Source organism: Equus asinus, chromosome 6, assembly GCF_041296235.1.
Source record: "Equus asinus isolate D_3611 breed Donkey chromosome 6, EquAss-T2T_v2, whole genome shotgun sequence".
Classification (NCBI taxonomy): Eukaryota; Metazoa; Chordata; class Mammalia; order Perissodactyla; family Equidae; genus Equus; species Equus asinus.
In genome coordinates this window covers 73,587,244-73,612,903 of record NC_091795.1, presented here as the reverse complement: position 1 = coordinate 73,612,903, position 25,660 = coordinate 73,587,244, and the positions used below count along the sequence as shown (strand labels likewise).

Here is a 25,660-nt window from a genome sequence, read left to right as displayed (position 1 = left end):
GAACGGATCATCAAGTCATCCTCATTAAAGCCCGCTTCAGATTACCAAGGGAGAACGTGAGGGGTAACCTACATATGTTTCCACATATCTAATGTATCAAAAGCTGGCTCATGGCAATCACGTAGTGTAAGCCCACCACTACTATCTCCATCAGCCAACCCTCCACACAGCCACTCCTAATAAAACACAATACCAAGTAAAAAGTAAATGCTTTGTTGTGGAAACATAACTTCAAAAAATGTTCCTTAGGGGCCGGTCCGATGGTGTAGTGGTTAAGTTCACACGCTCTGCTTTGGTGGCCTGGGTTCACAGGTTTGGATTCTGGGCACGGACCTGCACACCACTCATCAAGCCATGCTGTGTGACATCCTACATAGAAAATAGAGGAAGATTGGCACAGATGTTAGCTCAGGGCCAATCTTTCTCACTAAAAAATAAATAAATAAAAATGTTCCTTAGCCTTTTGTTTCAACTCGAATGCTAGCTATAAGCTTCCTCTATATAGAAATTCTGGAGTTTCTGCTGGGGTATCTACGTATCTTAAACACTTTTGTCATAATATTTAACACATTCACTTCTGGCTATCATCTCTAAAGATTGAAAACACTACCTAGGTAGGTTATACATATTCATAAGTAACATCTGTTCCTTATGAGTGATCCCAGTCGATATCCACTCCCTCAGACAGGTCAAGTCATTACAGTTCTGTCAGCTTACTCACAGAGGTCCTACTACCTAAATCTTTAAGTGATTCAGTTCTCTTCTTTAGACCTTGTTATATTTCTTCCTTCTTTTGGATTTTGTGATACCACTTTCCTTCTTTTCCTAACTTTTCTAGATATTTTTCAGTCTCTCTGCTATTTTTCTTACTTCTGTTCTCAGCACTCTGCTTTTTTAAATTGATAACTTCTCCAAACAATCCCATTCACTCTTCAACAACTATGTGTTTGCCAATGAATGGTAGATCTATCTGTTTTGTAATCCAGATCTGTGTCTCCAGGAGTCTGCCAGATAGCTCCATTTTCATGCTTCATGTTCAAAGCGGAAATAACTGTCAAACAAACAAACTAACTAAACTAACAAATCTAGCCTTTCAACATGTTTAGTTTTTTAAATGACATCATTACCCATCTAGTCACCAAAGACAAATTTATCTTTGTTTCCTTAATAGCATTGCTCCCTACCTTGCCCCTTCTAATAGGCTGCCAAATCTTGCTGATTCTATAGTTTTGATCTCTTTTAATCATGCGTGTTCTATATATTTCCTCTGCCACTCACTTAGTCCAGACTCCTCTAATTTCTCACACAACATAAGGAAAGAACCTCCTATCTCGTCTGGCTATAATCATATCTACACACCTCTGCCATGGAGATCTTCACACTGCCCATCCTCCACATTGCTGCAAATCAATCATACCATTCCCATTCAAACCTTTCCAAAACACCTTCAGAGTTTTGTTCAGGACAAAATCATGGTGCACAAGTTCCTGCAAGGTCTGGAACCTGCCCACCACTCCAACTTCTTTCACATGTTTTATGTCCATGTGCTATGCACGTGATTCTCCTTCTGCCTGAAATGTGCTTCCCTCTTCCTGATCCTTTTCTTCTTTCATCTTTTACTAAAAATTGACCTGAACACAGCCTTCAAAAAAATCTTCCTTAAGCGCCAGTCAAGAGTCACAGGCCCTTGCTCTGTGCACCCAGAGAATCTTGCACACTATTCTTAGGCAATGCTTATCAACAATGTGCCCAATAATTCACTTGTCTGCCCTCTTTACGCCATGAGATTTTGAGGACAGGGGCCCTGGTTTATTTGATTTTGAATTTGTGATTTTTAAGTAAACTAAAATTTATTTAATTTTGCATCTATTTTTGAGTCCAGTAAATGTTAGGTGGTAAATCAGTATTTGCTGAACATAGATACAATTTGAAAAACAATTATATAGGAAATAACTTCTATTTTATCTTACTTGGAAAAAGTTACTACTTTTTAATATCCCCTCCCTATTTCTATTATTGACTATTTCCAAGTGTTCTAAAAGATGAAAACTAACCCTCATAGGAACAATATTATTCTTTAAAAATAGGTAGTTTCTGGATTCTCTGAATACCTAGATATTTAAAACTATATGATTTCTTGGAAAACTTATGCTGAGTTATCCATTGTCGGAGACATTCATTCAAATACCTCCAGATATTGCTTAGCTCCCAAGGGAACACAGTTAGGAATATACATAGGGAGTACATTCTCCAGGAGAAAATATGTTGCCTGTTTCTCAGACAAAGGAGTTGAAAAATAAGCTGCATATAGTTTCATGTGGGAGACAGAAAACCCATTCTCTTTTCTAATAGATATTGTAAGCACCTTCTTTATTCTTTTTTCTGTTACATTTTACAACTTATAAATACAGCTGTAATTCCATCTAATGTTACTTTTTGGTAAGGAGCAATAATTCTATACGTGATCATTATTGGTTTTACAAAATCCCTCTGGAAACTGCAAAGTGCATTTGCACGTGTTGTGTTAATTCACTAACATTATTTTGGTCATTTAAAAGTCCAATTTGGGGCCAGCCCAATAGCATAGTGGTTAAGTTCGCGTGCTTCGCTTCGGCGGCCCAGGGTTTGCAGGTTCGGATCCTGGGTGCAGACCTTCACGCTGCTTATCAAGCCACGCTGTGGCGGGCGCCCCACATATAAAGTAGAAGAAGATGAGCACAGATGTTAGCTTAGGGCCAATCTTCCTCAGTAAAAAGAAGACGATTGGCAGTGGATGTTAGCTCAGGGCTAATCTTTCTCAAAAAAAAGTCTAATTTTAAATCCCTGGAAATAAACACTGATATCAAATGTGGATACCACTTTGTCTTTACTCAGTTTAACTCAATTCATATTTACCATGAACCTACTATGTGTTGAGAATTAGACAAAGCACCAAAGGTAAGGGGCATTAATGCTGTACTAAGGACATTTTATATTACTGTTGAGTGTGGCGCATAAGAAAGGAAGGTGTATAGACATAATATGAAAAAAGTTAAATATCCAAGTGTCTGGTGTTGTTCACTTAAGGACACCAAACTTTATTCCCTGTCTTCCATGAAAGCTGGGTTATTAGGAAGATTCTGGTATTCTGAATTGCAGCCCTCAAAGATTTCTTTAAACTAAGGAATGTACACAACAAGTAGCCAATGTATAATGCAAAATATTATACTATGAAAGCAACATGAACATAAGATTTCTTATGACAATAAGTAAATGTGAGGGAATATTTTCTAAAATATTCACTATAAATAAAGTACTTTAAAGTCAAGATAATTGTGGGCAACAAGGACTGGTCCCACCCATTGAAAGGGTAATTCCATTTCCAGGAGTTCCCCAAAGGAAAATACCCGGAGCATATTAAAAGAAATAAATTTATGCAATTGATGTCCAAATTGATATTAAGAGGACAACCCTAATAGATGATTATGAGGCAAACAATACAATGGTAGGCAATGACCAAGGTGTTTATACAGCCAATAAAATAAGCTTCCCTCTAAGCTTATATTATGAGAAATGTTTTTGCTGTAATAAGTGAAATGTCTAGGAATCAGAATTACACCATAAATATAATTCTGATTCCTAGACATTTTACATTTACTTATATTTATGGTGTAAGTATGTTAAATTAAGCAAAATATGCATTGAAAAGGGGGCTAGTATTAAGCATATTAAACATTTTGGTGGCTTTATCTGAGTATTGTCATGTATTTTACTCCTTTTTATTCTATTTTTAAATATTTTTTATTTCTAAAATTATGGACATATATCACAACTGCACTGTAAAAATAAATTTTGTTTAACATTTAAATAAATCACATAAAAATAAATGGAATTTGTAAAGATCTATAAATCTAGCAACAATTCCTCTTTCACATAGACTGGAATGACAATTACTGGTTCTCTCTGTGTCTTCTAACACTCCAGCTAGTAAGCCAAAGGTCACAGAAATTTCATCTCATAGGATTCATTTTGCAGATAATAGTTGACTATAATTTATTTTAAAAGACCTAAAACTCATAAAATATTAGTATATAAAATGATGGCTAAAATGCTTATCATGTGCTAATGTCATCTGCTTTTTCCCTTTTTTGACAAACACGAACCTCAATATATTCCAGCTTTACTGGGTTTATAGAGAATGCAAATCAAATTCTGAGCTATTACTGATCCTTCTCTGAATTTTCTAGGGAGCAAAGCTAAACCCGAGAAGAATGTTACATTGAACTTACACTCAAAGTATAAACTACTAACAAACAAGTTTCCAAACTTGGAGCAGCGAATCATATTAGTAACAGATATGGAGGTAAAAACTGCATTTTCTGTGCTAAAATAACCTATATATCATGTAATTTTTAATGGGCCACTTTTTAAAATAACTCCAATATCTACATTGTAGAAAACATTTAATATATGGTTAAAATGAAAGGAAATGTTGATGGCAAATTTCTTACATAGTTGATACCAAGATCAATTGATTAATAGCTCCAAGATGGTCTGGAGATCACAGGGGTCAGGATTAGTGTGGTTATCAGTTCTACTACATGAATTATCTGAAGTCACAAACACAAGAGGACCATTTCCTTTTTTAAAAATAATCTTGGGTTTCTATCTTTGACAAACTTGTCACATATAAAGCTTGAAGTGGAGTAATCAAAACCCTATACTTTTTTGAGCTTAAATAACTCAGTTGGGCCAACACTTCATGTCTAGAATAGCAGACTAAATTTAATTCAATTTTAAGGGGAATGAAAAAAGACTGCAATGGTAATGGAAATATACTATTCCATCAATATAAGGTGAGGAAAGCCAAGAAGGTGAAATGGTGGAGCAAAGACCTCTTGAAGGAAATCAAATTAGAAAAGAAGTAATTGCTTATCTACTGTGTGAGAAATAATGTAAGCCATTTGCAATAAAGATTACTTAAAAAAATAAAGCTCCAGCAATGCTTCCACAGGGGACCTCAGCAAATCTCAACATTTCTTCACTTCTAATTTTAAGGATGTTTAATCTGGTATTGATGATTATTGCTACCCATAAATTTTATTCTGATGTTTTTGGTTTCAAGTTAAAATATCAACTCAAAATTAGGTAAATGAAACTGGCATAGGTAAAGTAAGGAAATAATAGTAGGATAGAAAATGTTGATTTATATTTTGACCTATTTTGGTCATTTTGCTAGACTATGTTGATACTGAGTTCAATAGAATGAAGTATGGGCAAACCACATTTTAGAGGTAACACAAATTTATTTCACCCCAGGCCAGAAGACATAGACTCATTGAGGTCAGAGGAAAATGACTTCTAACCACATTCATTCTAGTCCAAACACAATAGGCATAAGCAATTTCTCCATCTTGTTGGCTTAGTTGTTCAACAATGCGTTACCTGGAAAAACAAGTGTAGAGTCATTAACAGACATAATGACTGTAACACAAGGGTACATTTAGCCCGTAAGGAGCCAAACTATGCTAAAGGAAGCATCCCATAGGTCAGAATAATGCTATTATGTGGGTGTAGACTGACAGATAAATTGGTAAATCACTAAAATACATTACAATTAAAAAATAGAAACTTATATGAAGTGATTTTTTTATATCAAAGTTAATGGAATGAAGAAACTCACAATTTAAAGTAGAATAATCAACTTTTCCAGCAAAGATATTTGGTACTTGAACTACTACGTATAATATACTCTTTAATGTTTGAGGAAAATACATGTAAAGCTTAGGTAAATTATAAACTGTGAGTAATATCACCACCCAATTCAATCATATATGAAAAAAATAACAATATAATAACATCCACAGAGTCATAAGTAAAAGTTACACACACACACACACTATGAACAAAATACCTCCTTATGTATATAGGTAATTATATTTCATAACCATGAAACATAGGTACATTAATTCAAATTTTTATTTCTTTGTTATTTTGTCTGTGACAACAATAAAACCAACAAGACTGAGTAGAAAACACAAATAACCATGAAGCTTGAGAGCAAGGGAGCAGTTCAACCAAATTCAAATATCTCTAGCTCTCTGTAATGATAAAAATAGCACTTAGGTCTATAACATAGGATCAACAATCCATTTAATACCCTTACACCTTGCTAAGAGGTATCAGGTGGAGTCAACATTGATGGCTCTAAAGGAGGCAGAATATTTTTATTCATATTGGGAAAACAAAAAGGGCATTCCCAAGGCTATATTTCCTTGTACGTTTGCTGACAATTTCATGTCTCTCTTCATATCTACCCATGCTGTGATATCTACTAGATCATAGATGATTGTGGTAAACTGAATCAGGAACTGAGAAACACAATAACCTTGCTTCAACGAAGTGAATGCAATAGCCTCTCTGTTCTTGTAGCAGTAAATTAGTCTGACCTCTTTCAAGTCACGGCTAAGGTAAAACCTGGTACCTTAAGATTTCCCAAACTTAGTGAGCTTGTAGATCCACATCTCAGCACATGTTCTTTCTTATTAGGATTCCAATTTCAAAGGCATAAACAGTACGTTCCAAGATGTAAGGGCAGTATCACAAAAGAAGTGTTTTCTCAATCACTTATCATCTGTTTAAAGAATCCGATTAATTATCCCAATCAAGCATTTATTTCATTCTATCAATATCTTTCTTTATATATATATACATATATGTGTGTGCGTGTGTGTGTGTGTGTGTACCATGTGCCAAGAGTGTTGACCAATGTTTCAGAAGTATGTTCTTTAATAACATCCCAATTTTTAAATTTTATTTTTTCATTGAGAAAACTGAGGCAGAGAGACATTAAGTAATTTGCCCAAGGTCACCCAGCTAGAAAGGAGCAGAGGTATTTGAACTTCGACCATAGGACTTAAAGCACATACTCTTAATCACATATTGTACAGCCCCTTTATTAATTTAGAAGAAATCTGTTTAAATAACTAATGATGTTTGAGGCAAATGAAATTTAGTACCCAAAATTAATAATTTATGGAGTTGCAAAGGAGGCCCCCAAATTCATCTATACCCACTAAAGCCTAATATATCTGGCAAATATTTGGCACTTGTTATATATTTGCTGAATCAACAAGTGAAAGAATAGAGTACGGATATCCAAATCCACTCAGACAGGAAGATGTCATTATCCAAGGCTCATTATGTTGTGGAATGGTGGCTTTGACTCTGTTTCAAGGTGATAGAACTACTTTTGACAGTGCAATAGCTCAATCATTGTAAGTACTATAGACACTGGGATCATTATAGTTTGTCAGTTCCATGATATCCATTAGATTGGGAGTTGATCAGAATGAGATACTATCTAAATTTGGATAAAACATTATTATTTTTAAAGGAGAAAGAGATAAGTTTGACTGAAGCAAACGTAAAATTCAAATGAATATCAGTTGCTAGAACTAAGAGTAGGTGCTGTGGAAGTACCTGTTGATTGATGTCTTGCATCAGTGAATTATGGTAAATTGTGTTTTCTTTATGTAACTCTGACACTTTTTAAATCATATCTTAGTAAACCAAACCTTGGAACCTAGGAATAATTTTCAATTATTTTTTTATCTTGCCCTGTTTCATGACCAAAGGTTGTTCTCAATTGCAGAAAGCAATTAAATACAAATATTTAAATTCAAAGTATGTGATGAACAGCTATTGACTGATGAGCGATCAGACTCCAGCAACATGTGGAGAGTTAATGAAATTATAGTGAGAAAAGAGACAAATGCCAGTGGAGGAGTGATATAAAATGTCTGTATCTTCTGTAACATCTGTGGAAAATTTTCAAGAGAGTTTCTCTAAGGAAAAAGCTAATTATTTCAGATAGCTCCTCTGTAAAGTCATAGGACTGTAATTTCTTGTCAAGATGTATAACTTTTAGAAAAGAGTTGAAAAGAGCTGTGGATGAGTGGGAAAATGCTAGCTCCCACAGAGAAAATGATTGGGGTCTAGATGACTTCTTGTCCTGGAGGACGACAGAGGAACCCCATTGCTGAGACAGAATAAACCATAACGATTTCATCTCTAACATAGTGGATGAAGAGTCCAGGGGAGAAAGCCATTGTTCATGATTTTCTCATTAATATACTATTTAAGAATGTCAGAAGTGTCCTGAATACTCGTGGAGAGATTTTTCAAAATGAAAATCTTAATACCCATAATATTATCTGTTTAAATAATACTCAACATCTAAACCCTGAAAAATGGACAAATCCTAGGAATCTGAATTGTTGTATACCTATTTCAGTACAAAAAGAGAACAGAATAAAACATCAGTAAATCAATTTTTCTCTCCTCAAATTTTCATTTGCTACATTCATAAAAAAAATGAAGACAGCAATTTAGAGAATAGAACAAAATTAAATAATTGAATTTTTGCCTTCAAAGTATTTTAGGTAAACAACATTTTCAAAAGTTTTCATCATCTAAACCCCACCTGAAGATATTAAATCATACGCAGTCCAGGAAGTCTGGCAGAAGAGGATAGCAGAAGCATAAGAATTTGAGATAAATTAGATTTGGCACCGGGAAAACTACTCACTTTTATAATAAAGTTTTCTACATTTTTAAAACAAGTCTCTCCTTTGAGTATACCGGAATGCTCCCCTTCCTGCCAATGGCTGTTACACCTTCCTCAAATCCACATCTACTTCAAATTCCCACTTTGTTTCCATACTTCTTTTTTTCACTTTTATTTTCAGTGTCCTTTTTTATTGTTTTCTATCTGTGCCTATATCTCCTAACATGGAAACCACAAAAGATTGAGACTAAATAGAAAAATGTAATTAAGAAATCCATCTAGAAATAGAGAAAAGTTGTATTTGAGTTTATGCCAAGAGAGGCAAAATTCTAGACAAAATCGTGTGTCTCAGCTTCTTTAATTCACATGTCCCTTAAATATACACAAAACCTCTGTCTTTCTTTAATGGTATTTAACATTACAGAATATATTTTTTGTGGATTAATGAAAATAAATCATATAAAACTAATTTTTGTGTTGAATGTGTTTTTTTCTGACTACTCCAGACATTCTTCTAAACTTTTCCTCAATTTGATATGTCATTCCATGGAGTCAAGATATCCTTTGTCACGGAAGAAACACTTCACCAAATTTCACAAACAACTGAGAAAATAATTCCTTTTTCATACAGGGTCTGTGGACTGCAGTTTAGAAATACTCTTATGGACATTTGAGGCAAATATTTAAAACGAAAATTCAAGTGTTGTAAATCAGAACATTAGATCTGTAGGGGGATTTTATAAAATTGAGGCAGACTGAAGCCACATCCATAGCTAAGTAGTCAGCTTAATAATTACAAGCTAATATGAAATCTACAGGGACCAATAGCAAACAAAACACTTACAGGACACCTTTAAATTTGCCAGGTGTTCACTCTGGTGCCCGTGAAGCTATTGAACTATAGGCAAGGACACACCCACTCAAATAAAGCAGAGTTCTTTTCTTTTCTTTTTCCTCCTCTCCCACTTATTTGGGTAATCTGATTGGTTCACATTGCAACTAAAGCATCTAATAATTCAGCTTATCTAAGATGTCAACCCAAAGTGTGTTGGACTGACTTTGAGCCATGGATCAGGTCCAGGCTGCAAACGTTGTGACCGGGAGTAAAGCATACGTGGGCTGGCTCTAGGTTTTGACTAAATTTTGATTATGGGACAAGGACACGTTTTTTCCATAGGATTGTGGAGAATCACAAGTGAGGAGAGTAGGGAGGGACTGTGGGCTCAGAATCTGCTACTTGATGGAAAATTTCTACATTTCACTCTGAGAAAGATGCTGGGATCTAAGTATGGACTGGCTGGCTGTAAGACTCAAAGTTCAGCACAGGAAAGAAGGAAATGTTTCCCGTCAAAGGATTGGATTTAAAGACCCCAAATTAAACAATGCTGGTGGAGAGGATCCAAACTGGTAAGACAAATTCAGGTGTGGGAAATATGAGATATTAAGTGAAAGAAACTGAGGTATAAGAGATACCTTGACAACCAAGGTCTCAGACGTGGACTAGGATATATTAACTTACAGTATGTAATAGATTCATAGGTATGATAGGCCGAATAAATGTTCCCCAAAGACATTCGTGTCCTAATCCCCAGAATCTATGAATATGTTACCTTGTGCAGCAGAAGAGGTATTGAAGCTGTGACTAAATTAGCGATTTAGAGATGGGGAGATTAATTTGGGCTCCATGTAATCACAAGGGTCCATATAAGAAGGAGGCAGAAGGGTCAGGGTCAGAATCAAAGAAGTTGATGTACTTATGGAATCAGAGGGAGAGAAAGGTACATAACAATGGACACAGAAGGAGAGAAGCATATATGACAATAGATGCAGAGGCCAGAATGAGGCAGGGCCACAAACCAAGGAATATGGGAAGCATATTGAAGCTGGAAAAATTCAAGTAAACAGATTTTCCCCTAGCATCTCCAGAAGGAACGCATCCTGCCAAAACATTTTAAACTTCTGCTCTCTAGAACAGAAAGATCATAATAAAGTCTCCTTATTTGTAGTAATTTATTACAGCAACAATTGCAAACTAATACAATAGGAGAAGAGTAACATGAGTCAGAGACCCAGGCAGGGAGATGCAACATAATGAAGGTTAAAAATCACATATTTACATAGAAATAAGAAGATAGGAACCTAGGTACAGCAGAATCTGGACAGTAGGTCCAAGGAAAAATCAATAAAAAAAGGTTCTGTCCTTATCTTTGTGGGAAGAACTGCCTATATTTTTCCTTCCTATGGATAGGGCAAGGCTAAGTCAATAGATACATTTGAATAAAGGTGAGATTTATGGGTATAGTAGACAGGCCAAACAACACCACGATCCAGTAACACACTAGGGTTCTTTGAGGAAGAATATCGGTGCCCTCAACAACACCATTCTTAAAAGTCCTAGGCTGCATTAAATCTAAATATTGCTGCTTATTATGCCATTTACTACGAATATATCCATCATCCACTAATTTATGAGAAAGATTGCTTTACTTTCCCCTAAGGGACAAAATGACTTATTATCCCTACTCTCTCACATTTCTTTCCCTACCTTGAGCAGCTTTTTTTTTTTTTCAGGTAAGTTTCCACTAAAATGCCCTTCATTATTCATTTTATATCTTAATAATTTAGCAAGAACATTGTCTTACACAGCTTCACTGCAGGTTGCTGACATGTATAACTTTCAATAAGGACTCACTAACCACATACTAATAACTTTCATATAAATAATTAAACACACTCAAGGCACCGGCACGCTGTTGTTCTAAGTCTAGAGAGAAATGCAAATAGGGTTTTCTTATACACAAGTGCTGGTTTTTCTGTACACAAGTGCTGGTTTTTCTGTAATCTTGGCATACCCTAGCAATGGTTTCTAACTTACCACAGACATAAGTGTTTCTGAAGTCCTCCACTTATAGCTAAGATAGTTATAGTTATAATGCCCCACTGGAAAACAAAGGCAGAGGAAAAATTGTCTGAGAGTGAGAACCTTGAGTAATATTCATTATAAAACTTGTCTGACTTCTTCCCCCGTAACTGGCTGACTTTAAGAGTTAAGCCTTCCTTCCAATCCCCACTACAGGGTCAGCTCAGAATTGAAAAGTATACTCTACATGTGCTGCAACTCATGCTTCTCATGCCTATGATGAAGATTCTCAATCAGTCTGAGTGTAATTTCTTTCTAAATCTACCACAGTTCAATTTTCCACTAATGCGGGTGCAGCCTCACAGTTTTCATTACAGCAAACTAGACAGCTATTACCATTTGCTCATAATGCCCACTCCAGATGTAGCCTATTTTCCTTGGTGGATTTCTCTCCACACTCAAATTTAAGATTAATTCACAGCTTTAGGAAGTGGGGAACGATGTGTCCCTTGTTCTCAAGCACAACCCATTTTTTTGTCTCTCTCTGGGGTGACTTTGTTGCTCTCCATTTCCTAGGTAGTTTTTAATGGCATTCTTTGATTATTGTTTCTGAATCTCATTGCTGGATATTACCGGTGTTAAACTCATCTCCCATTTCGAATCCACTTGTGGTAAAGAACCACTGTTATCTAACCTGATGAAACTGCCATTTGCCATCTCCATTAGACCACCTCTATTGACTTTCGAAGCTCTATTCATTTTGTATCTCTATCCTCAGACTTTGTATGAACTGATCTTATGGTAGCAATGTTCTTTATCTATCATTCTCTCTTATAATGATTCCCTAGCAGGATCTGGGTAGTTCTCAGACCTATTTCTAACCTTTCAATTCCTCCCAAACTCCTAGCTAAGGCACACCTTTCCTAGAGTAGCCCATGCTACTACTATCTGACACAGAGGATCTTTTCATCAGCATATATCCTTGATGCTCAGCTAATAGATAATCACACTGATTCAGAGATGCTTTCATGATATCAAAGGGAAGAAGACAAAGATGAAAAGAAGATGAACAAGCAGCAACACTTTTCAATGCTGTTGGAAAACCATGCATCCATGAGCTGAGGCCCTCTTACTGCTGAGTTAGTGGTATCTCAGAGCCTATCTCTGAGGTTTCCCCAATATTCTGTAGTTGTTCTGATGATTAATTAGAGAGAGCTTTGAAGTTACTGAAAAGCAGGCAATCATCCTGTTGTGTTTTGCTGTTGTAAGAACATAAAGTTTAATGCCATATAGTGGTACTTTATTATTTTAATGACAGTTAGTTGTAGTATGTGCATTAATGATCATTAACTCCATTTTTGTTTAAACTTAGGAAGTCAAATGGAATTTTGCAGATTTAAAGGCCACTGACACCTATTTATTTACAGGAGAAAAGATACCTTTGCCCTAGCTTGCACAGAACATCTATATTTGATGTTGACAGTGGCTGGGGAACAGTTGGCCAGGAAAGGTGGTTTCTGTTTTATGCTTTGAAGTTCCAGATTGCTGTCTCATCACATCTGTTACAACAATTTTCAAGAGGCGTGGATAAGGAATCTTAAAGATCAAAACTAATTTTGGGGACCATCTGCCTTCAATTATTTTTGAGCAAGGTTTGTCACATTTAAAGAAATCTTGCATGCATAAATACTTGCATATTGATATATAAATATATATGGGTAGTCCTTGCTTTGCACCTTTTAATATGCATGAATTTCAGTTGCCACAGTTTAGTGAAATACTACCAGTCTCTTAACAGTGTGGTGCAAAGTTCAGTTACCAAGGCATATTAACTGTGAGTCATTGCATAAAGCACAAACTTCACTGCTATCTCTTCATTATGTGAATAACAGATACATATAGTGATCAGTGACTAATCACATCACTTCTTTCAAAGTCTGCCAATAGTATTTACTGCACATTTGTTTGTTATTCGATTCCCACACAGACAGCAATATGTGTAGTTGTGTTGCCTCCTTGTCTCCCAGTGATAAACTCACATGAAATTTTACAAAAATGGGTCATTGAAAAGGAGTATCGGCTGACAAAGACAAAAGTGCAACAAAGAAATAAAAAGTAACGCTGAAAGTGAAATTCAAATAGAACTTAAGTGGATTTAGAGAAGAAATGCTGACTGTGGAAATATTCATACTGCCACTATTCTAGAGATGGCCAGAGGAATCTAGTGAAGGCAGACTTATTGACACAAATGAGGGACATAGTTGTCGTGAGAATGTTAAAGATATCCTAGAGGAAGCAACATGGGCAAAAAAATGTTTATAGTACAAGATCTTCTGGAGATAGCTCACAACACTGAATAAACAAAGGATAAAATGTTAGAAATTGATCCCAACTTAGAAAGGAACAGGACAATTTACCAGGTCATAGAAAAGATGTTTGATCTATACTATGATTATATAACAAGAAGACAAACACTGTTCAAACTATCCTTGATAGTTTCTTTCTTTTTAAAAAGAAATTACACAAATTCTCAATGTTTCTAATTTTTAAAATTACAATGTGCTAAGTAAACATTAGTTTTACTGTTTTTTTTGTTTGTTTGTTTACCATCATTCACAACCAAACATTAAGAGAGTTTTTGATGTCTGGAGAAAAAAAAATTTGTAAAGGTCATTGTTCACAGTTTCAGTTTGCATAGTCATTTTATAGTCCCACACTACCATGCTAAAAATCCAGGACTGTAGTATTTACACTATAATTTATGGGCTCATATGGGGATCAGAAAATTTAGGTAGCTGTGCTTAAAGTCTGCTCAAATCTTGAGTTGATAATAGGTTACTATATATTCATTAAAAAGTAAATAAATCTCAAAATTTTGTGTTCTGAAGGGCAGAAGCAGGGCAGGCATGGCAGAAACCATGCAACCTACCATGAATTATGAGAGATGAATTGTGAAAAAGGCTCTGTCCTATAGACTGGAGAATTGTGGTCTGTAAACCGGGTTGAATAGGGAAGGAGCTGGAATCCCAGTCATGAAACTGTATGTTTACGGGATTATGTGGCGTGGAGGACAGACGTATACTTCTGTAATTATACTTGGGCTTTCATTCTTCCCTATGCTTTGTATCATCTGAGGAAAGAGGAAGAAAGAACATGGGAAACACATTTCTCTCTCTCTCCCCTCTCTCATATACATATATACCTGTGTACATGCACAAACACTTGTAATATATTATTGACCTAACTTCATGCTCTATATATTGAATGAGTTCTATGCATCTGGATGTCTTAAAATCAATACATCGATTTTGTGTTCTTATTGATTTAGTTTTGGATTTGAAAATATACAGTCAGTAAGAAAGACAATGTAAACATGTTCGAATGAATGAAGTTCTGAGAAATCACGGTGATCACACTCACGGTGAATGAATTAATATTATCTCTTAATCTTTTGTGAGGCTTCATTTATTTGCCCTCCCTTTACTACACAGTAAAAAATGTGACAAGGTCTACCTTTGTTTTGTGAATTGCATTATGTTGAGTATTGTTGAGAGTTTTTTAAAAACTAATTTATGATGTACTCTGAATAATTTTCTACGTGCATCAAGGGAGTAATCAATATACCTTCCTTTTAAATTGAAAGCTGTGTTCAGCAACTCCCACAGTTCTATAATTTCCAATTTTATCTCTGAATTCAAATAAGATGCAAAATCTTATAAGTGGACACAATGCGCAGAATAATAAATGACTTGCTAGAGAAGAACATTGTTTGTGATGGGGATTCTGTTTCTTGTGGTTTGGAGGAGAGCAGCTTGTAGTAATCATTCTCACCTGCCTTTTTAGAATTGCCTACCTGATTTATTCTCTGACAAAAGTGGTTTGATGAGATAGTTCGTGGGGTAAGGCAGCCACCAGCAGGTACTGTAGGGCAGAGCATATTCATCTGGAACTTTAGCACAATAAAGAGACTGTAGTTAATACTCACTTCAGTGGGACTCATGCTGGCTCTTTCCCTGCTCATTCCAAACTAGCCAATGTTGGGTTGTGGAAGGTCTTAACTTGTGACTTAAACTGTTACATTGGAGTCCGACCATTGTGTTTCACTTACTTCAATAGAGAAAAAAATGCTTAATGAGTTTTACCTCTCAGGTGGAACAGTCTCTGATTCTGAATTTCATTCAGCTCAGGCATATACATGTATGTGGGTGTGTGTATATACTTATATTCTTGTCGTTTGCTTCAAGAATATTCTCTTCAAAATTCTTGAAGTTTGATTTCTAAATTAGTATCTTTTAGACACTACTCCATATCAATTCAGAGAGACCTTCATTATCTTTATAGCTGCAGTGTTTATAGTGCCTATACACCACAGTTGATTCACCCAATCTGCTATTTTGAACATTTAGAAAGTTACCGATATTCTGTAATTACAAACAGCACTGCAGTAAAAATATTCTTTGCCCATACCATATGCAAAGATAAAGTTCAAGTCCAAATGAGTTAAAGAATTGAACGTAAAGAATGAAAGTATACAAGTACTAGAAGAAAAGAATGAATTTGACTTTAACTTGTGTATAGAGCAAGTCTTTATGACTTCTTAACACATAATATGCATAATATGAGGGACATTTAGGCTGTAGGATAGATTTAATCACAGTGCATTCATCAATGCATTAAATTTGACATGCCTTTCTTGGTGTTCATGCAGTGGCATGTCTTAATTTGAGGAACCTTATTTCACTTGGTTTAAACAGAGTTAGTCACCTGCTCTTCTGTGTCACCACAGCACATAAATCATCACGTGGTACGGTAATTATTTGTCTGCATGATTTCCCTATTAAATCGGTGATTCCTAAAACCAAAGTGGTCATTTTTCCCTTTAGATGTGCATCCCCTCCCACCTTCTTTTCTGTAAGTCTGTGCCATAGGAGATATATACCTATATATCTCTATATATCCTATTGGTTATGGAAAACCCCTCCTAACAATACCCACTTAGGCTATTTTAATGGAGACTAAGTATGAAACAGTAACAACCACCCAAAACAGCAATAATAACAGCAAATCTTTGCTTCAAATTATGTTTTTGTTTTCGATGTTGTTTGTTTTTTCCTTTAAGCTTTCATACATCTTTTCTAGAATAGATATACCAGGATTAAATAATGTGTGCTTCAATAAAAATCGCTGCCTAATATCTCATTTGGGCTTCGCATACAAAATCTCACTGAACTTTTATATTCAATTTCCAAGGTAGTTATTATAACATATATTATATATACATATATACTATATACATATATTTACATATATGTAAAATAATATGTGTTTGTAGGAAAATAGATAAATGGGTAGATAGTGTATTAGTCATGGTTCTCCAGAGAAACAGAACCAACAGGATATATGCAGATATGGAAAATGAGATTTATTGTAAGAATTGGTTCGCATAATTATGGAAGCTGAGAAGTCCCACAACTGCTTTCTGAAAGCTGGAGAATGAGGAAAGCCAGTGATATAATTCGGTCCAAATCTGAAGACCTGAGAACCAATGGCCACTGGTGTAAGGGGGCCACTGGCGCTAATCTTTTTCAAAAACATTCTCACAGACGCAGCCCTGGAAAAATGTGTTACCAGATATCTGGACATCCCTTAGACCAGTGAAGTCGACAAATAAAATTAACCATCACAGATAGATGATAGATTGAAAGACAGATAAATAGATTTTTCATGTTCTACATACATGCTATCAACACTACTCAGAGAAAGAAACAGATAAAAGATTTTATGTGAGACTAACTTTTAAAATCGTTGATGTCTGTAACATTCAAGATTGAAGGTAAAATGTACGGCACCTATCTTTATAATCAACAGAGGAGAAACCCATTAATACCCATTTTTTTTTGAGGAAAAAATAAAACAACATTTTTGTCTGAAAATATCAAGGAAGTAGAGAAGCAAAGGAATAGCAGGGAGAACAATAAATTTATTTGATGCAGCCAAATGTTGGCAGATACAGAGAATTGTAAGGCAAGACTGACAAAAATGTGACAGCAGGAAAAGAAAGATGTTAACTTCAGAATGCAGAAAAAAATCAACCTCTGCTGGTGCCTTTGTAGCACGAGCAGCCCATAAAAGGATCTCATGGGGTGCTTCTTATTACTGGCTCTGTTTTCAGGGTTGCACATCAGTCCCAGTGCATCAGGTTGTACTCATCCGGGCAAAGTAGGAAAGCCATGATGGAATGATTAGCCAATAAATGAGATTCCTCCAAATGGCCTCCTGGAAAATTCTCAAGTCAAAATAAATAATCATTTATTTTATGACTGGGTGAATTTTGTCTAGCTAAATAATGCTCATAGCCTAATTTGGCTTCATCTCTCTACAGACACATACGTCCACATGACTAAGCCAAGGCAAAGTGAACAAGTGCATTTCTAATATCCTCCTTCTTTCTGGCACTCATGTGCATTTTTTTCTTTTCCCCCATCCCGAACCCTGGCAACAACTGATCTTTTTACTGTTTTCATAGTTTTGCCTTTTCCAGAATGTCATATAGTTGGAATCATAAAGTATGTAGCCTTTTCAGATTGGCTTCTTTCACTTAATAATATATATTTAAGGTTCCTCCATGTCTTTTCATGGCTTGATAGCTCATTTCTTTTTAGAGCTGAATAATATTTAATAATCTTGATAGACCACAATTTATTACCCATTCACCTACCTACTGAAGGATACGTTGGTTGATTCCAAGTTTTGGCAATTATAGAATAAATCTGCTGTGATCATCCATGTGCAGGTTGTTATGTGGACAGAAGTGTTCAGCTCCTTTGGGTAAATACCAAGGAGTGGGTCCTCCAAAGGGGCTGTACCATTTTGTATTCCTACCAACAATGAATGAGAATTCCTGTTGCTCTACATCCTTGCCAGCATTTCGTGTTGCCAGTGTTCAGGATTTGGACCATTCTAATAGGTGTGACATGATATTGCACTGTTGTTAATCTCACATGTCCTTTAATGCCCCTTTACTGCTTCCATTTCATGGGGACCAGCTTCCAGCTTGCTACCAATTGCAATACTCTGCTCCTCCATAAACTTAAGAGTAGCTTGTTAGGATTTTTCATGTTCTACAGTAATTCATGTTAAAATTAGAGGTTTTTGAGAATCAAAAGTTAAGAAAAAACAGAAGAGATCCTGCTAGGGAAGTGGGATTTTGGGAAGGCATATTGATTCTGAATTTTTGGGCAGAAGTCTCATCTCATCATGCAGAGAGCTTGCCTACTGTGTTGACACTTCAGGACTGTCATGCACCAGAGTTATGCTTTAAAGAAGCAAGTACAGATGTTGATATCAGATAGATCTGAGTTTGAATCATCACAATTCCTTCTATCTAATGGCTGTATGACCTTAGACAAAGGACTCAAGCTTTCTGAGCCTCCATGTTCCATAAAATAGGAATAAATATCCACCTTCATGATGTTGTTTTGAGATTAAATTTTAAATGAGATAATACATTTCAAATACATAGTGAGTGCCTGATTTAGTACTTGAGTAGCAAGTACTAAAATGGTTGCTATTATTGCTATTGACTATTGGGAGGCAGATTGTTAACATTAAGAATGATATTTTCATTTATATGGGTTGTTTGAGAGTACACGGCAGATGCACCGACTGAAATGCATGTTTCATTTACGAAAAGAACAGAACGAGATTGTTTATATTTTAGTGACTTGGATGGTTTCTAAACTAGTCTCTGAGAGCTGAACAGCAAACCAAAATTGCCCTCTTACTATAGGGATGCATATTATTATGATATGCTTTTGGATTTATCCCCAGTTTCTTTCTTATATTTTGCCAAATCTTTCAGCTTTGCTCATTAAAAAATTCAGGAATGGTAATGACCTCCTCTCCACTCATAGTGATCAGAATAAAGGATGCTGCTTGAGTCTAAACCAAGATGGCTGACTATTTATTCTTGAGTCTTCTAAGGAAAACGTAAACTAGAGATCTCTTTGTATTAAAACCCTGATTTATAAGGAAATATATTACTTACATTCAAATGAAAAAAATACATTAATGTATGCTTTTAACTGTGTTCAAAGACTTTAAAATGTAAAATTAAACTCTTAATAGTGGCTGTCTTTAGTTGAGGAAAATGTATATTTAATTATATCTATACATAAATGTTCCAAAATGGACATTATTGCTCTTACAATCAAGGACAAAATTCTGACATCACACATTTGCAGGAGAAGCTCTCTCTTTGCAGCAGACTTTTGAGTGATTTCTGAACCGAAGGGATTCCTAGACACCTTCCCAAAAGGTAAACATTCTTGAAACCTCACTAGATGAAAATGTTAAATTTTAATAATTAAAAGCTATGTTTGTGCCACAAACGTTCTTGTGTCTGAATGTTTTATTAGAGTAATTACAAAAATATTTACCCTGATATTTCCTCATAATTATAGTTCAACTCTAAGTTCAAAACTTGAGAAGTACTCTTAATTTAGTTTATAATATTTATAAACTAAATATTTTATAGTTTATAATATTTATAAATATAATAATTTTACCAAAATATTGCCAGCAATATTCACATGTCCTTGTGTATACAACATATTCCCTGTCCCAAATATTTTTGAAGTCCTCCCCAAATTACTAGCTTTCAAAAGTGGCCATTTGTCTTCCTCGTCTTATTATTTTGCCTTCAGAAGATGATCAGACTTAAATCACCAATGTCTAAGGAGGATTGAAGGGAAAACCAGATTATTTATATAGTCACATAAAATTCACTAAAATGGAGATAATAGTTTATTTTAAATAGCTGATTTGGTCTCTAAATTTTTATTCTTTTTCTTTTCATATTATTGATTTGTATATGTGACTATGATAACATTACCAGTAAGTAAACAAATCAGGTTGATCTTAATATATCTCTATTTCAGAAAGGTCATTGAATTGTCATTGTACAATAAAGCATTCAGGAAACGTGACCTTGGGAGTCCCTTTTTCCTCTCTTTGTGTGGAGATGAACAATTTGGTTCATATTGTAAAAGGGCAAATTTACATATACTCAATATTTGGGTTTTGGGTTAAGGTATTAGGGCTCCCCTCACCCTCTCCTCCCTAAAGAAAAAGCAAAGCATCTTTCCTCTTCAATTGCTCTGGCTTAATAAAAGCAAAAACTGTAACTGCTGTGAATCATCGAAAGGGCTCTTAACACTGCATGTATTCTAAACACATCTTCAAGTCTGCTGGCAACCTTGTTCCCTAACCCAAGGCCTGCATACTAATAATGTGAAAAGTCTGACATTATTCAGACCACATAAGGACTGCTTTTCTCCTGAAATACTGCCTTGTAAAGATACCAAACACACTTAGTTATATGTAAAAGGTGAATATTAAAAATAATGCCACTGTCTCACCCAAGAAGTGGGTCAAGTTTTCTGGATCAAAATGTAGTTGATTGCAAGTGAGAACAACATATTACATACCAGAATTAGTCACATATGTAGACAAAAATAGGTGGATGTCACTTGAGGAATACTATACTGTTAATCTCCATAACCAATGGGCTAGACCTCCTGAAATTCCTTCGTTTGGAGTTATTCATTTGGGTTTTAATGTCTCCATGGAATTCTTATTAAAAATCAATTGTTAGCTTGCAAAGGAGAGTTGATTCATTATAATAATTTATTTATGAGATTGATTACATTTTACTTTGGGGAGAAAGCATAAGAATGTGAATGATATGAAACAGAATCCCTAGGAAATTGTTTAATGTTTGCATACAGGACAACTCTTCCTCTAGACTATAATTCTTTGAAGGCAAAGCCCTAATACCACTTATTTTTATACCCTCCATTTTGCTCAGTAAAGCATAATGCATCCATTTCAATGCAGAATTTAAGAAGTGATTTCAATCAATAGAAGTTTAGCAGGGATAGAAATTTTTCTAAGGAAGTACTGCATAAGAGCATCTTGAAAGTGGAGATGCTTAAGCACAAGCGTAGGCAAGAATGAGGCCATCAACCACATAACTATTCTTACTTCAGTCTTTTTCAGAAGCCCACCCAGATATTAATCTTCAGATTCTCAAATACTCAACCTCCATTTAGGAAAGAATCCAACTCAATGGGAAAATAGATTAACCTCTTGCTCTTCTTACAGTCATATTGCATTGGAAGAAATGTACTTAATCCCTTTGCAAATGCTCATGAAAATCTACTTTTAGAAGTGAACAAATCATTGTTGAATGCCTTGACCAGGGCTGGATAGAGATGAAAACAATGACTTTCAGTGTCTTACACTGGGGCATTAGTGGGGTAGGAGGATGAGCATACGCTCTGGAATCCCAAGATCTGGGGATTTTGGAGATGTAATTTATCATGTAGGAGCATCAGTTGCCTTTCGAAAAATGGAAACAATGACATGTGTATCACCCAATTAAACAAAATGATTTATTTTTAAAGATTGGCACCTGAGCTAACAACTGTTGCCAATCTTCTTTTTTTGTTCTCCCCAAATCACCCCAGTACATAGTTGTATATTTTAGTTGTGGGTCCTTCTAGTTGTGTCATGTGGGACGCTGCCTCAGCATGGTCTAAGGAGCTGTGCCATGTCTGCACCCAGGATCTGAACCAGCGAAACCCTGGGCCACTGAAGCAGAGCACGAGAACTTAACCACTTGGCCCCGGGGCTGGCACAAAATGATTTTTATTAAACACCGAATTTGGCTTCAAATAATAATAGCATCCACTCTACCATTCCCAGCACGATGGTCCCAAAGAATATGAAATCTGTGTTCCACTATAGTTGTACTTAAATTCAAGAAAGTTTGGTGAATTAAAAAAAATTCTATTCCCAAAGAAATTTTCTTTTCTTTTTGTTCAATAACAAAATAAAGATCCAACGAGGATTATCTCCATTCCTGGTTTTCCCAACAAAACTTGAATTTTCCCTTACGTTCTCTTCCATCTGTATCATAAACTTATGTTAGGGTCACTTATGTCAGATTCTTGCTAATTTCTGGTTTCTCTAAAGTCTGTAACACAGAAGAAGAAAAAAGAGACCATATCTGGAACTTTCACATAAATGAACAAGTTTAAAAACAGACAAAATCAAGTTGAAGAACTATTTCCAACAGACTACTAACTGGTTCTAAGCTGGGCAGCAGCGAGGCGGGCTGTTCATTTTGTTCTTGTTGCTGCTTCATTTTTCTTTTAACCTGCCTTCATCCACATTCATGAAAAATAAGCACTGGATTGTATGCTGCCCAATGTTTTAGTAGGGACAAGGTACTAATGTTGGAGAAGTCAGAGAGAGATATAGAGAATGCTGATAGTGTTCATATAATCACTGGAGAATAGATAGAAATAAATTATCCAAAAAAGATTCAAAGCCAGAGCTCTTCTTCTGCAAAACAGCATTGTGATTGGTGTTACTTTTGATGCCTTTCTATCCAAAAAAGATTCAAAGCCAGAGCTCTTCTTCTGCAAAACAGCATTGTGATTGGTGTTACTTTTGATGCCTTTCCATCCTACTTTCTCTATTTCTTCTTTTATTTCAAAACTATACTTAGCCCCATCCCAAGAAACACACACACAGGACTGCTGTTAATAATAAAAACTCACTCGCTAACATCTTGTTTCCCCCCCATAAGGGCTTGTTTTCTATTGGGCTCATTCAATATTTCAACTAAAAAATTGTAATATATCAACAATCAAAAAGCAGTGGAATGAGACTGAGGGATGCTTTCCTTAAAACTTTACTCACAGCGTATAAACAGGTAAAAGATCAGACCTACATCCAACACTGTCACTCTACAGCCCAGATCAATTTTAATGAAATTCCCAGTTTACAGAAATAGTATCTCTGACCTCATGAAATGAGGATGAAAATCCCATATCCTGGGAAAGTTTAGAGTATGAGAAAGGGCTTTGTATGGAAGGGTAGAATGATCCTTCGGAACTAGGACACCTCAATATTTTTTCTTATTAGAATCCTTAAAAGATGGAATTAATGGAGAGAGGGGAAAAAAGTAATATTTATTGAGTGTCAGATGTTTTGGGTGATGTTGATGAATAAATACATAGAAACACATATGATCTAAAATAGAAAAATAATTTATTATAGAGATGCGATTGCATACTTGAATTAAGGGGGATTCAGAGACTTTCCATAAATTGCATTTTTCTCCAGTTATATGAAGGAGATTGCTACTTGCCCATGGTCATAAGCCAGGATGATGGCAGATTAGGGATACAAATGCAAGGCTTTTTGACTCACAGTACAGTTATTTTTATTAATGCAATAAACTAAAGTTTTATAAGGCAAAAAGGTTATTTACTTTGTTTAATTCAGGTTCTTAGGAAATCAGAGTAAAGAAAATTCAGTTGCTCTTGTCCTGATTATTGCCTGTAGAGAAACAAAGGGCTGTTTCATAAGTATTTAAATTACATGCAGCACCTTCTTAAAATAGCGCGTGAACTTTAGCAGGGGATTTATCATGACTTTCCTATTTATTTAACCATACTGATTTGCTGAAGAACATGGCGGTGTGAGCTCTCCCCACCTCTTCATCTCAAATCCAGCACCAAGGCTTCACATTTAATTAAGTTTGTATCTATGAAGCCTTTCTGTCCTCAGAGCAACTCAAAGAAGGCATAACTAATACAAAATCGCTAAATGTCAGCCTCTAGAGAAGTGAGATTTCTTCATGAGAACCAGGCTTTCTGCCCACATTCCCCAACCCACACTGATACACCAAAGGACACCAGTTATATTTCCGATATTATGAAATATGTCTCAAAATAAACACATGCAAGATCTTACTTATATTTCTCTCTTTTCATCTATGAAGAAACAAAATTGCCAGTTTTCCAATGTGCATTTGAATAAATGTTGCCAGCAGTCCATATACAGACTTATATTGACAAATATCATTAAGTTTCTTTCCATTTTCATTTGAATACACCAAGTGTTCAGTAAGAGGTAACTTTTGAGGCAACTTTGGCTAGCCACATAATACCACTCCACCTGTGAGGCTAACTCTTTATTCTGTCTCCCATTATTTGCTTTCTCCTACTGCCTGCCCCCATTTGCTAACTTTCTTTTATTCACTCATTGTTTTAATCACCTCCTACCCACTCCATTAGTGAGGGAGGGATTCTCACCCTATGGTTGTAGGGATGGTCGTGGTAATACACAACACCAGACTCTGGATAGAGGAGACAGACAGCAATTTATTAATCACGTATACTCACAGTCTGGGGAAGAGGACACCACACACCACGCAGGGTCACAAGGACTTGCATTCGGGAACAGTGAATAAGCAGGTGCCTTGGGAGGCAGGCTTTCTAGTATCAAGAGGGTGAGGTGACTGCTGACCTCCATGGGAGGATGTGACTAGCTTGTTTGAATAATTCAAAGGGCTGGCAAAGAGCTGAAAACTGCCACTCAGAGATAAGCAGGAACTGTACCTTGTCCTCATGGTAAGGAGGCTTGTTTGGCTAGGGAACCTTATCCACAGGGCAGATTGGGAAGGGGTACTTGTCATTAGGCCATTCGAAGCCCTCTCATATTTACCAGATGTCAAGGCAGCATATAATATAGGGTCTTAAATTTAGGCTTTACACCACATCCATCTTCCCATGTAAGTTAGCAAATATTTACTGAGTACTCACTATGTCTAAAACAACAGGTTATACCATCTCTTTAATGGCTACAGTCTTGGGCCTTATGTTACCCAATTTTAAATAATATTTGTCTTCAGCTGAATAACATCAATAAGGCAAGTACTATTTCCCCTGTTTCCCAGAGAAGGAAATTGTATTTTGAGAGATCATGCTTTGTCTCAGATTCCACAGTTAACAATTACTTGTACTTGGGTTTGAAACTCAGTCTCCATTCATTAGATTACTATAGTTCTTATCTTCCTCTATTTGTGCTTTTAGTACAACTGTGGTGTTCAGCGGGCTTAATAAGCTTGTTAAACTCTAGGTTAAGAATGTTCTCATGTGAATGCCCAGACACGGAGAAGGACTGACCAAGATACCTTTCAGGGGATGCTGCTCAGAGTGTCCTGATCTCCTTTCTTCTAGTGAATAAAAGCCCTTTGTTACACTAAACAGTTAGGCTGGAATGGGTGGGAAGCATACCTTCTCAGAGTTCAAGATTTCGTCGCGTAGCAAACATTTGCTGGCCAGTCCAGGCATTTGGTAGAAGCAAAACCCCAAGTGACAAGAGACAAACATATT

At 35.8% G+C, this 25,660-nt stretch overlaps 1 long non-coding RNA gene across 1 annotated transcript; it reads right to left on the bottom strand.

Annotated features, from left to right (window-relative positions):
- Positions 1-5,278: 5,278 nt before the first annotated feature.
- LOC139045607 (uncharacterized) lies at positions 5,279-24,802 on the bottom strand. The gene is made up of 3 exons (XR_011504304.1): positions 24,668-24,802; positions 15,262-15,357; positions 5,279-5,424 (listed from the first exon to the last, which is right to left on the bottom strand). It is a non-coding gene; the product is annotated as an uncharacterized lncRNA (long non-coding RNA).
- Positions 24,803-25,660: the final 858 nt, after the last annotated feature.